This window comes from Schistocerca cancellata, unplaced genomic scaffold (genome assembly GCF_023864275.1).
Source record: "Schistocerca cancellata isolate TAMUIC-IGC-003103 unplaced genomic scaffold, iqSchCanc2.1 HiC_scaffold_320, whole genome shotgun sequence".
Lineage (NCBI taxonomy): Eukaryota > Metazoa > Arthropoda > Insecta > Orthoptera > Acrididae > Schistocerca > Schistocerca cancellata.
The window spans coordinates 52,875-62,199 of NW_026046338.1; the positions used below are offsets into that span (position 1 = coordinate 52,875).

At 54.7% G+C, this 9,325-nt stretch overlaps 21 non-coding genes across 21 annotated transcripts; 17 read left to right on the forward strand and 4 right to left on the reverse strand.

The window, feature by feature from the left end:
• The first annotated feature begins 131 nt into the window (after positions 1–131).
• Positions 132–205, forward strand: Trnai-aau (transfer RNA isoleucine (anticodon AAU)). The gene has a single exon. It is a non-coding gene; the product is annotated as a tRNA-Ile (tRNA).
• Positions 206–808: 603 nt separating this feature from the next.
• Trnag-ucc (transfer RNA glycine (anticodon UCC)) lies at positions 809–880 on the reverse strand. Its single transcript has one exon. It is a non-coding gene; the product is annotated as a tRNA-Gly (tRNA).
• Positions 881–1,220: 340 nt separating this feature from the next.
• On the forward strand, positions 1,221–1,291 carry Trnag-gcc (transfer RNA glycine (anticodon GCC)). The gene has a single exon. It is a non-coding gene; the product is annotated as a tRNA-Gly (tRNA).
• Positions 1,292–1,671: 380 nt separating this feature from the next.
• Trnam-cau (transfer RNA methionine (anticodon CAU)) lies at positions 1,672–1,744 on the forward strand. Its single transcript has one exon. It is a non-coding gene; the product is annotated as a tRNA-Met (tRNA).
• A 304-nt stretch (positions 1,745–2,048) lies between these two features.
• On the forward strand, positions 2,049–2,120 carry Trnae-uuc (transfer RNA glutamic acid (anticodon UUC)). Its single transcript has one exon. It is a non-coding gene; the product is annotated as a tRNA-Glu (tRNA).
• Positions 2,121–2,318: 198 nt separating this feature from the next.
• Trnai-aau (transfer RNA isoleucine (anticodon AAU)) lies at positions 2,319–2,392 on the forward strand. The gene has a single exon. It is a non-coding gene; the product is annotated as a tRNA-Ile (tRNA).
• Positions 2,393–2,995: 603 nt separating this feature from the next.
• Positions 2,996–3,067, reverse strand: Trnag-ucc (transfer RNA glycine (anticodon UCC)). The gene has a single exon. It is a non-coding gene; the product is annotated as a tRNA-Gly (tRNA).
• A 340-nt stretch (positions 3,068–3,407) lies between these two features.
• On the forward strand, positions 3,408–3,478 carry Trnag-gcc (transfer RNA glycine (anticodon GCC)). The gene has a single exon. It is a non-coding gene; the product is annotated as a tRNA-Gly (tRNA).
• A 380-nt stretch (positions 3,479–3,858) lies between these two features.
• Trnam-cau (transfer RNA methionine (anticodon CAU)) lies at positions 3,859–3,931 on the forward strand. The gene has a single exon. It is a non-coding gene; the product is annotated as a tRNA-Met (tRNA).
• A 304-nt stretch (positions 3,932–4,235) lies between these two features.
• Trnae-uuc (transfer RNA glutamic acid (anticodon UUC)) lies at positions 4,236–4,307 on the forward strand. Its single transcript has one exon. It is a non-coding gene; the product is annotated as a tRNA-Glu (tRNA).
• A 198-nt stretch (positions 4,308–4,505) lies between these two features.
• Trnai-aau (transfer RNA isoleucine (anticodon AAU)) lies at positions 4,506–4,579 on the forward strand. The gene has a single exon. It is a non-coding gene; the product is annotated as a tRNA-Ile (tRNA).
• Positions 4,580–5,182: 603 nt separating this feature from the next.
• Positions 5,183–5,254, reverse strand: Trnag-ucc (transfer RNA glycine (anticodon UCC)). Its single transcript has one exon. It is a non-coding gene; the product is annotated as a tRNA-Gly (tRNA).
• Positions 5,255–5,594: 340 nt separating this feature from the next.
• On the forward strand, positions 5,595–5,665 carry Trnag-gcc (transfer RNA glycine (anticodon GCC)). Its single transcript has one exon. It is a non-coding gene; the product is annotated as a tRNA-Gly (tRNA).
• Positions 5,666–6,045: 380 nt separating this feature from the next.
• On the forward strand, positions 6,046–6,118 carry Trnam-cau (transfer RNA methionine (anticodon CAU)). Its single transcript has one exon. It is a non-coding gene; the product is annotated as a tRNA-Met (tRNA).
• A 304-nt stretch (positions 6,119–6,422) lies between these two features.
• Positions 6,423–6,494, forward strand: Trnae-uuc (transfer RNA glutamic acid (anticodon UUC)). The gene has a single exon. It is a non-coding gene; the product is annotated as a tRNA-Glu (tRNA).
• Positions 6,495–6,692: 198 nt separating this feature from the next.
• On the forward strand, positions 6,693–6,766 carry Trnai-aau (transfer RNA isoleucine (anticodon AAU)). Its single transcript has one exon. It is a non-coding gene; the product is annotated as a tRNA-Ile (tRNA).
• A 603-nt stretch (positions 6,767–7,369) lies between these two features.
• Trnag-ucc (transfer RNA glycine (anticodon UCC)) lies at positions 7,370–7,441 on the reverse strand. The gene has a single exon. It is a non-coding gene; the product is annotated as a tRNA-Gly (tRNA).
• A 340-nt stretch (positions 7,442–7,781) lies between these two features.
• On the forward strand, positions 7,782–7,852 carry Trnag-gcc (transfer RNA glycine (anticodon GCC)). The gene has a single exon. It is a non-coding gene; the product is annotated as a tRNA-Gly (tRNA).
• A 380-nt stretch (positions 7,853–8,232) lies between these two features.
• On the forward strand, positions 8,233–8,305 carry Trnam-cau (transfer RNA methionine (anticodon CAU)). Its single transcript has one exon. It is a non-coding gene; the product is annotated as a tRNA-Met (tRNA).
• A 304-nt stretch (positions 8,306–8,609) lies between these two features.
• Positions 8,610–8,681, forward strand: Trnae-uuc (transfer RNA glutamic acid (anticodon UUC)). The gene has a single exon. It is a non-coding gene; the product is annotated as a tRNA-Glu (tRNA).
• A 198-nt stretch (positions 8,682–8,879) lies between these two features.
• On the forward strand, positions 8,880–8,953 carry Trnai-aau (transfer RNA isoleucine (anticodon AAU)). The gene has a single exon. It is a non-coding gene; the product is annotated as a tRNA-Ile (tRNA).
• The last annotated feature ends 372 nt before the right edge of the window (positions 8,954–9,325 follow it).

A 9,325-nucleotide genomic window follows, 5' to 3' on the forward strand; every position in this document is an offset into this window, starting at 1 on the left:
CAATATAGCTACTGTTTCGTGAGCGTTAGCAGGATACAGACAAGGGAAGCAGACACACGACGACCATAGAAATGACGTATGGCTTCATGCCACATGTTTCGAGCGTAGGGCTGAGCATCTGCGTCCGTCGAGGCCCGTTAGCTCAGTTGGTTAGAGCGTCGTGCTAATAACGCGAAGGTCGTGGGTTCGATCCCCCCACGGGCCATTACGCTTTTACTACCACGAAAAGGCAGCGCCGATTTCAGCTGGCGAGTGTGATGACCAAAAGATCATCACTCTGCGTGGAAGCCGACAGACAGAGGATCCGACCCGACTTGTCGGGAAGCGCTACAGCATTCACTCGGCAATGGCCATCATATGTTGAATACACTGGTTCTCATACGATAAAGAGAAAATGAAAGAAAGTGTCCGATTGCCGATATGTAACAACTTTGGCCCTTGTCAGTACTTGGGCGGGTGAGCGCATGGGAACACAGGGTGCTGTTGGCAGTTTCGCTTCCTATTTTTCTTTCTCCTTTGTTTTCGGAGCTACAGCCCGATTCGGTCAGGGAGACGCCACCGTGAAATGAAGGGGCGTGCTGTGTGTCCATCGCCTCGCCTCGCCTCTCCTTACCTCTCTCAGTCGTTTCTCGTGCTTGTCGTTTTGATATAGGCCGATTGGAGAGCGTCAGCTCTCGCGTCAGCTGAGCAAAGTCGAGACAAGTCGAGACACACTATCTATAGGCTGGTCTGCAGCGAGTAAGAGGCGGCAAAACATTAATGTAAGGGCGCGTGGCAAAAGTACTCATACGCGAAATTAAAAGCCTGCTGCGGTGGCCGGGAATCGAACCCGGATCAACTGCTTGGAAGGCAACTATGCTGACCATTACACCACCACCGCACAAGCGAGCGCCCCGACGCCGCGCGGTGTCGGCTTCCCGCCTGTCGGCAGCGGCCGAAGGTGATCGTACCTGCAGGCGCATTTCGAGGTAGGCTAGGGGAACACATCCAGTTGCATTCGGACGGCGTATCCACGCACACTTCGCATCCTTTGGCAAGAGTCGGCGCCGGCGACGCAAGAGTACGCAGAGGACCGCGTTCTGGCGGCATTTTTAAGCAGTGCAGTGCAGGATTCAGCGTCTGCAGCATCTTCTCGACAGAATGCTACGGCGCTCGACGGCAGTCCCACTTTCCCTTGCGACATGCGCTCGGGAAGCAGCGTGAACGTACTACCGCCCCGAGCATCGGTGGTTCAGTGGTAGAATGCTCGCCTGCCACGCGGGCGGCCCGGGTTCGATTCCCGGCCGATGCATCATTTTGCTTTTCCCGCGATAGTGCTGCCGTGTGGCTTTCGCGCTTGAGATGCACGATCCACAAGAATATATAGCTGGATTCCCTTGAGAAGAACCGAGAACGCAGCACTCGCGGGTCCCCACTAGGACGCTCGCATCATGTTCTACAGACTAGCGCCGGCCTGGCCTCACAAGTTGCTGTGTCCAGGTGCCTCCGAGGCACTGAACTTTAACGACAAGGAGTGCTGCCTATCGTTGCAACAGCTGCAGCAACACCGCAATCAAATGGGCCGGCAATGCACGTGTAGTAACAGAACACGTTATCCAGGAAGTACAGTGTCTCTACGTCTAATATTGGGTACGGGGTTTACCTATTTTCGAGGGCAAGCGGTGCACCCGTGCCTCGGTAGCGCAGTAGGCAGCGCGTAAGTCTCATAATCTTAAGGTCGTGAGTTCGATCCTCACCCGGGGCATTTAATTTTCTGTGACTGATGGTGGTGCTGTTGCTAGGGCACCAACTTATTTCTTGATTGTTATCCACGACGTTTCAACGCTTCAGCGGGAAAATGTTTACTCCCTGTTATTGCTACTTACAGCTTCCCTTTTCCTCTTCTCCCAGCAGAGCATGAAGCCAAAAGCATTGCTCTGAGACGTTTGAGGTGTGCGCCTTGCCAGTCAGTATGCGCAAAGATGCTCGCAAAGAGAGAAGGGCGACGACGCGGGACTCGACACGAAATGCGCCAAGCGACCGTCCGAAGCGTCGAGTGAGCGCCCACGTCCGGTGTGGTCTGGTGGCTAGGATACCTGGCTTTCACCCAGGAGGCCCGGGTTCAATTCCCGGTACCGGAACGGAATTTTTCCCACACGAATCGTGACAAGTTTGAGCTGTCCGAACTGCCGTTTCCCGTCCTGCTCGCAATATAGCTACTGTTTCGTGAGCGTTAGCAGGATACAGACAAGGGAAGCAGACACACGACGACCATAGAAATGACGTATGGCTTCATGCCACATGTTTCGAGCGTAGGGCTGAGCATCTGCGTCCGTCGAGGCCCGTTAGCTCAGTTGGTTAGAGCGTCGTGCTAATAACGCGAAGGTCGTGGGTTCGATCCCCCCACGGGCCATTACGCTTTTACTACCACGAAAAGGCAGCGCCGATTTCAGCTGGCGAGTGTGATGACCAAAAGATCATCACTCTGCGTGGAAGCCGACAGACAGAGGATCCGACCCGACTTGTCGGGAAGCGCTACAGCATTCACTCGGCAATGGCCATCATATGTTGAATACACTGGTTCTCATACGATAAAGAGAAAATGAAAGAAAGTGTCCGATTGCCGATATGTAACAACTTTGGCCCTTGTCAGTACTTGGGCGGGTGAGCGCATGGGAACACAGGGTGCTGTTGGCAGTTTCGCTTCCTATTTTTCTTTCTCCTTTGTTTTCGGAGCTACAGCCCGATTCGGTCAGGGAGACGCCACCGTGAAATGAAGGGGCGTGCTGTGTGTCCATCGCCTCGCCTCGCCTCTCCTTACCTCTCTCAGTCGTTTCTCGTGCTTGTCGTTTTGATATAGGCCGATTGGAGAGCGTCAGCTCTCGCGTCAGCTGAGCAAAGTCGAGACAAGTCGAGACACACTATCTATAGGCTGGTCTGCAGCGAGTAAGAGGCGGCAAAACATTAATGTAAGGGCGCGTGGCAAAAGTACTCATACGCGAAATTAAAAGCCTGCTGCGGTGGCCGGGAATCGAACCCGGATCAACTGCTTGGAAGGCAACTATGCTGACCATTACACCACCACCGCACAAGCGAGCGCCCCGACGCCGCGCGGTGTCGGCTTCCCGCCTGTCGGCAGCGGCCGAAGGTGATCGTACCTGCAGGCGCATTTCGAGGTAGGCTAGGGGAACACATCCAGTTGCATTCGGACGGCGTATCCACGCACACTTCGCATCCTTTGGCAAGAGTCGGCGCCGGCGACGCAAGAGTACGCAGAGGACCGCGTTCTGGCGGCATTTTTAAGCAGTGCAGTGCAGGATTCAGCGTCTGCAGCATCTTCTCGACAGAATGCTACGGCGCTCGACGGCAGTCCCACTTTCCCTTGCGACATGCGCTCGGGAAGCAGCGTGAACGTACTACCGCCCCGAGCATCGGTGGTTCAGTGGTAGAATGCTCGCCTGCCACGCGGGCGGCCCGGGTTCGATTCCCGGCCGATGCATCATTTTGCTTTTCCCGCGATAGTGCTGCCGTGTGGCTTTCGCGCTTGAGATGCACGATCCACAAGAATATATAGCTGGATTCCCTTGAGAAGAACCGAGAACGCAGCACTCGCGGGTCCCCACTAGGACGCTCGCATCATGTTCTACAGACTAGCGCCGGCCTGGCCTCACAAGTTGCTGTGTCCAGGTGCCTCCGAGGCACTGAACTTTAACGACAAGGAGTGCTGCCTATCGTTGCAACAGCTGCAGCAACACCGCAATCAAATGGGCCGGCAATGCACGTGTAGTAACAGAACACGTTATCCAGGAAGTACAGTGTCTCTACGTCTAATATTGGGTACGGGGTTTACCTATTTTCGAGGGCAAGCGGTGCACCCGTGCCTCGGTAGCGCAGTAGGCAGCGCGTAAGTCTCATAATCTTAAGGTCGTGAGTTCGATCCTCACCCGGGGCATTTAATTTTCTGTGACTGATGGTGGTGCTGTTGCTAGGGCACCAACTTATTTCTTGATTGTTATCCACGACGTTTCAACGCTTCAGCGGGAAAATGTTTACTCCCTGTTATTGCTACTTACAGCTTCCCTTTTCCTCTTCTCCCAGCAGAGCATGAAGCCAAAAGCATTGCTCTGAGACGTTTGAGGTGTGCGCCTTGCCAGTCAGTATGCGCAAAGATGCTCGCAAAGAGAGAAGGGCGACGACGCGGGACTCGACACGAAATGCGCCAAGCGACCGTCCGAAGCGTCGAGTGAGCGCCCACGTCCGGTGTGGTCTGGTGGCTAGGATACCTGGCTTTCACCCAGGAGGCCCGGGTTCAATTCCCGGTACCGGAACGGAATTTTTCCCACACGAATCGTGACAAGTTTGAGCTGTCCGAACTGCCGTTTCCCGTCCTGCTCGCAATATAGCTACTGTTTCGTGAGCGTTAGCAGGATACAGACAAGGGAAGCAGACACACGACGACCATAGAAATGACGTATGGCTTCATGCCACATGTTTCGAGCGTAGGGCTGAGCATCTGCGTCCGTCGAGGCCCGTTAGCTCAGTTGGTTAGAGCGTCGTGCTAATAACGCGAAGGTCGTGGGTTCGATCCGCCCACGGGCCATTACGCTTTTACTACCACGAAAAGGCAGCGCCGATTTCAGCTGGCGAGTGTGATGACCAAAAGATCATCACTCTGCGTGGAAGCCGACAGACAGAGGATCCGACCCGACTTGTCGGGAAGCGCTACAGCATTCACTCGGCAATGGCCATCATATGTTGAATACACTGGTTCTCATACGATAAAGAGAAAATGAAAGAAAGTGTCCGATTGCCGATATGTAACAACTTTGGCCCTTGTCAGTACTTGGGCGGGTGAGCGCATGGGAACACAGGGTGCTGTTGGCAGTTTCGCTTCCTATTTTTCTTTCTCCTTTGTTTTCGGAGCTACAGCCCGATTCGGTCAGGGAGACGCCACCGTGAAATGAAGGGGCGTGCTGTGTGTCCATCGCCTCGCCTCGCCTCTCCTTACCTCTCTCAGTCGTTTCTCGTGCTTGTCGTTTTGATATAGGCCGATTGGAGAGCGTCAGCTCTCGCGTCAGCTGAGCAAAGTCGAGACAAGTCGAGACACACTATCTATAGGCTGGTCTGCAGCGAGTAAGAGGCGGCAAAACATTAATGTAAGGGCGCGTGGCAAAAGTACTCATACGCGAAATTAAAAGCCTGCTGCGGTGGCCGGGAATCGAACCCGGATCAACTGCTTGGAAGGCAACTATGCTGACCATTACACCACCACCGCACAAGCGAGCGCCCCGACGCCGCGCGGTGTCGGCTTCCCGCCTGTCGGCAGCGGCCGAAGGTGATCGTACCTGCAGGCGCATTTCGAGGTAGGCTAGGGGAACACATCCAGTTGCATTCGGACGGCGTATCCACGCACACTTCGCATCCTTTGGCAAGAGTCGGCGCCGGCGACGCAAGAGTACGCAGAGGACCGCGTTCTGGCGGCATTTTTAAGCAGTGCAGTGCAGGATTCAGCGTCTGCAGCATCTTCTCGACAGAATGCTACGGCGCTCGACGGCAGTCCCACTTTCCCTTGCGACATGCGCTCGGGAAGCAGCGTGAACGTACTACCGCCCCGAGCATCGGTGGTTCAGTGGTAGAATGCTCGCCTGCCACGCGGGCGGCCCGGGTTCGATTCCCGGCCGATGCATCATTTTGCTTTTCCCGCGATAGTGCTGCCGTGTGGCTTTCGCGCTTGAGATGCACGATCCACAAGAATATATAGCTGGATTCCCTTGAGAAGAACCGAGAACGCAGCACTCGCGGGTCCCCACTAGGACGCTCGCATCATGTTCTACAGACTAGCGCCGGCCTGGCCTCACAAGTTGCTGTGTCCAGGTGCCTCCGAGGCACTGAACTTTAACGACAAGGAGTGCTGCCTATCGTTGCAACAGCTGCAGCAACACCGCAATCAAATGGGCCGGCAATGCACGTGTAGTAACAGAACACGTTATCCAGGAAGTACAGTGTCTCTACGTCTAATATTGGGTACGGGGTTTACCTATTTTCGAGGGCAAGCGGTGCACCCGTGCCTCGGTAGCGCAGTAGGCAGCGCGTAAGTCTCATAATCTTAAGGTCGTGAGTTCGATCCTCACCCGGGGCATTTAATTTTCTGTGACTGATGGTGGTGCTGTTGCTAGGGCACCAACTTATTTCTTGATTGTTATCCACGACGTTTCAACGCTTCAGCGGGAAAATGTTTACTCCCTGTTATTGCTACTTACAGCTTCCCTTTTCCTCTTCTCCCAGCAGAGCATGAAGCCAAAAGCATTGCTCTGAGACGTTTGAGGTGTGCGCCTTGCCAGTCAGTATGCGCAAAGATGCTCGCAAAGAGAGAAGGGCGACGACGCGGGACTCGACACGAAATGCGCCAAGCGACCGTCCGAAGCGTCGAGTGAGCGCCCACGTCCGGTGTGGTCTGGTGGCTAGGATACCTGGCTTTCACCCAGGAGGCCCGGGTTCAATTCCCGGTACCGGAACGGAATTTTTCCCACACGAATCGTGACAAGTTTGAGCTGTCCGAACTGCCGTTTCCCGTCCTGCTCGCAATATAGCTACTGTTTCGTGAGCGTTAGCAGGATACAGACAAGGGAAGCAGACACACGACGACCATAGAAATGACGTATGGCTTCATGCCACATGTTTCGAGCGTAGGGCTGAGCATCTGCGTCCGTCGAGGCCCGTTAGCTCAGTTGGTTAGAGCGTCGTGCTAATAACGCGAAGGTCGTGGGTTCGATCCGCCCACGGGCCATTACGCTTTTACTACCACGAAAAGGCAGCGCCGATTTCAGCTGGCGAGTGTGATGACCAAAAGATCATCACTCTGCGTGGAAGCCGACAGACAGAGGATCCGACCCGACTTGTCGGGAAGCGCTACAGCATTCACTCGGCAATGGCCATCATATGTTGAATACACTGGTTCTCATACGATAAAGAGAAAATGAAAGAAAGTGTCCGATTGCCGATATGTAACAACTTTGGCCCTTGTCAGTACTTGGGCGGGTGAGCGCATGGGAACACAGGGTGCTGTTGGCAGTTTCGCTTCCTATTTTTCTTTCTCCTTTGTTTTCGGAGCTACAGCCCGATTCGGTCAGGGAGACGCCACCGTGAAATGAAGGGGCGTGCTGTGTGTCCATCGCCTCGCCTCGCCTCTCCTTACCTCTCTCAGTCGTTTCTCGTGCTTGTCGTTTTGATATAGGCCGATTGGAGAGCGTCAGCTCTCGCGTCAGCTGAGCAAAGTCGAGACAAGTCGAGACACACTATCTATAGGCTGGTCTGCAGCGAGTAAGAGGCGGCAAAACATTAATGTAAGGGCGCGTGGCAAAAGTACTCATACGCGAAATTAAAAGCCTGCTGCGGTGGCCGGGAATCGAACCCGGATCAACTGCTTGGAAGGCAACTATGCTGACCATTACACCACCACCGCACAAGCGAGCGCCCCGACGCCGCGCGGTGTCGGCTTCCCGCCTGTCGGCAGCGGCCGAAGGTGATCGTACCTGCAGGCGCATTTCGAGGTAGGCTAGGGGAACACATCCAGTTGCATTCGGACGGCGTATCCACGCACACTTCGCATCCTTTGGCAAGAGTCGGCGCCGGCGACGCAAGAGTACGCAGAGGACCGCGTTCTGGCGGCATTTTTAAGCAGTGCAGTGCAGGATTCAGCGTCTGCAGCATCTTCTCGACAGAATGCTACGGCGCTCGACGGCAGTCCCACTTTCCCTTGCGACATGCGCTCGGGAAGCAGCGTGAACGTACTACCGCCCCGAGCATCGGTGGTTCAGTGGTAGAATGCTCGCCTGCCACGCGGGCGGCCCGGGTTCGATTCCCGGCCGATGCATCATTTTGCTTTTCCCGCGATAGTGCTGCCGTGTGGCTTTCGCGCTTGAGATGCACGATCCACAAGAATATATAGCTGGATTCCCTTGAGAAGAACCGAGAACGCAGCACTCGCGGGTCCCCACTAGGACGCTCGCATCATGTTCTACAGACTAGCGCCGGCCTGGCCTCACAAGTTGCTGTGTCCAGGTGCCTCCGAGGCACTGAACTTTAACGACAAGGAGTGCTGCCTATCGTTGCAACAGCTGCAGCAACACCGCAATCAAATGGGCCGGCAATGCACGTGTAGTAACAGAACACGTTATCCAGGAAGTACAGTGTCTCTACGTCTAATATTGGGTACGGGGTTTACCTATTTTCGAGGGCAAGCGGTGCACCCGTGCCTCGGTAGCGCAGTAGGCAGCGCGTAAGTCTCATAATCTTAAGGTCGTGAGTTCGATCCTCACCCGGGGCATTTAATTTTCTGTGACTGATGGTGGTGCTGTTGCTAGGGCACCAACTTATTTCTTGATTGTTATCCACGACGTTTCAACGCTTCAGCGGGAAAATGTTTACTCCCTGTTATTGCTACTTACAGCTTCCCTTTTCCTCTTCTCCCAGCAGAGCATGAAGCCAAAAGCATTGCTCTGAGACGTTTGAGGTGTGCGCCTTGCCAGTCAGTATGCGCAAAGATGCTCGCAAAGAGAGAAGGGCGACGACGCGGGACTCGACACGAAATGCGCCAAGCGACCGTCCGAAGCGTCGAGTGAGCGCCCACGTCCGGTGTGGTCTGGTGGCTAGGATACCTGGCTTTCACCCAGGAGGCCCGGGTTCAATTCCCGGTACCGGAACGGAATTTTTCCCACACGAATCGTGACAAGTTTGAGCTGTCCGAACTGCCGTTTCCCGTCCTGCTCGCAATATAGCTACTGTTTCGTGAGCGTTAGCAGGATACAGACAAGGGAAGCAGACACACGACGACCATAGAAATGACGTATGGCTTCATGCCACATGTTTCGAGCGTAGGGCTGAGCATCTGCGTCCGTCGAGGCCCGTTAGCTCAGTTGGTTAGAGCGTCGTGCTAATAACGCGAAGGTCGTGGGTTCGATCCGCCCACGGGCCATTACGCTTTTACTACCACGAAAAGGCAGCGCCGATTTCAGCTGGCGAGTGTGATGACCAAAAGATCATCACTCTGCGTGGAAGCCGACAGACAGAGGATCCGACCCGACTTGTCGGGAAGCGCTACAGCATTCACTCGGCAATGGCCATCATATGTTGAATACACTGGTTCTCATACGATAAAGAGAAAATGAAAGAAAGTGTCCGATTGCCGATATGTAACAACTTTGGCCCTTGTCAGTACTTGGGCGGGTGAGCGCATGGGAACACAGGGTGCTGTTGGCAGTTTCGCTTCCTATTTTTCTTTCTCCTTTGTTTTCGGAGCTACAGCCCGATTCGGTCAGGGAGACGCCACCGTGAAATGAAGGGGCGT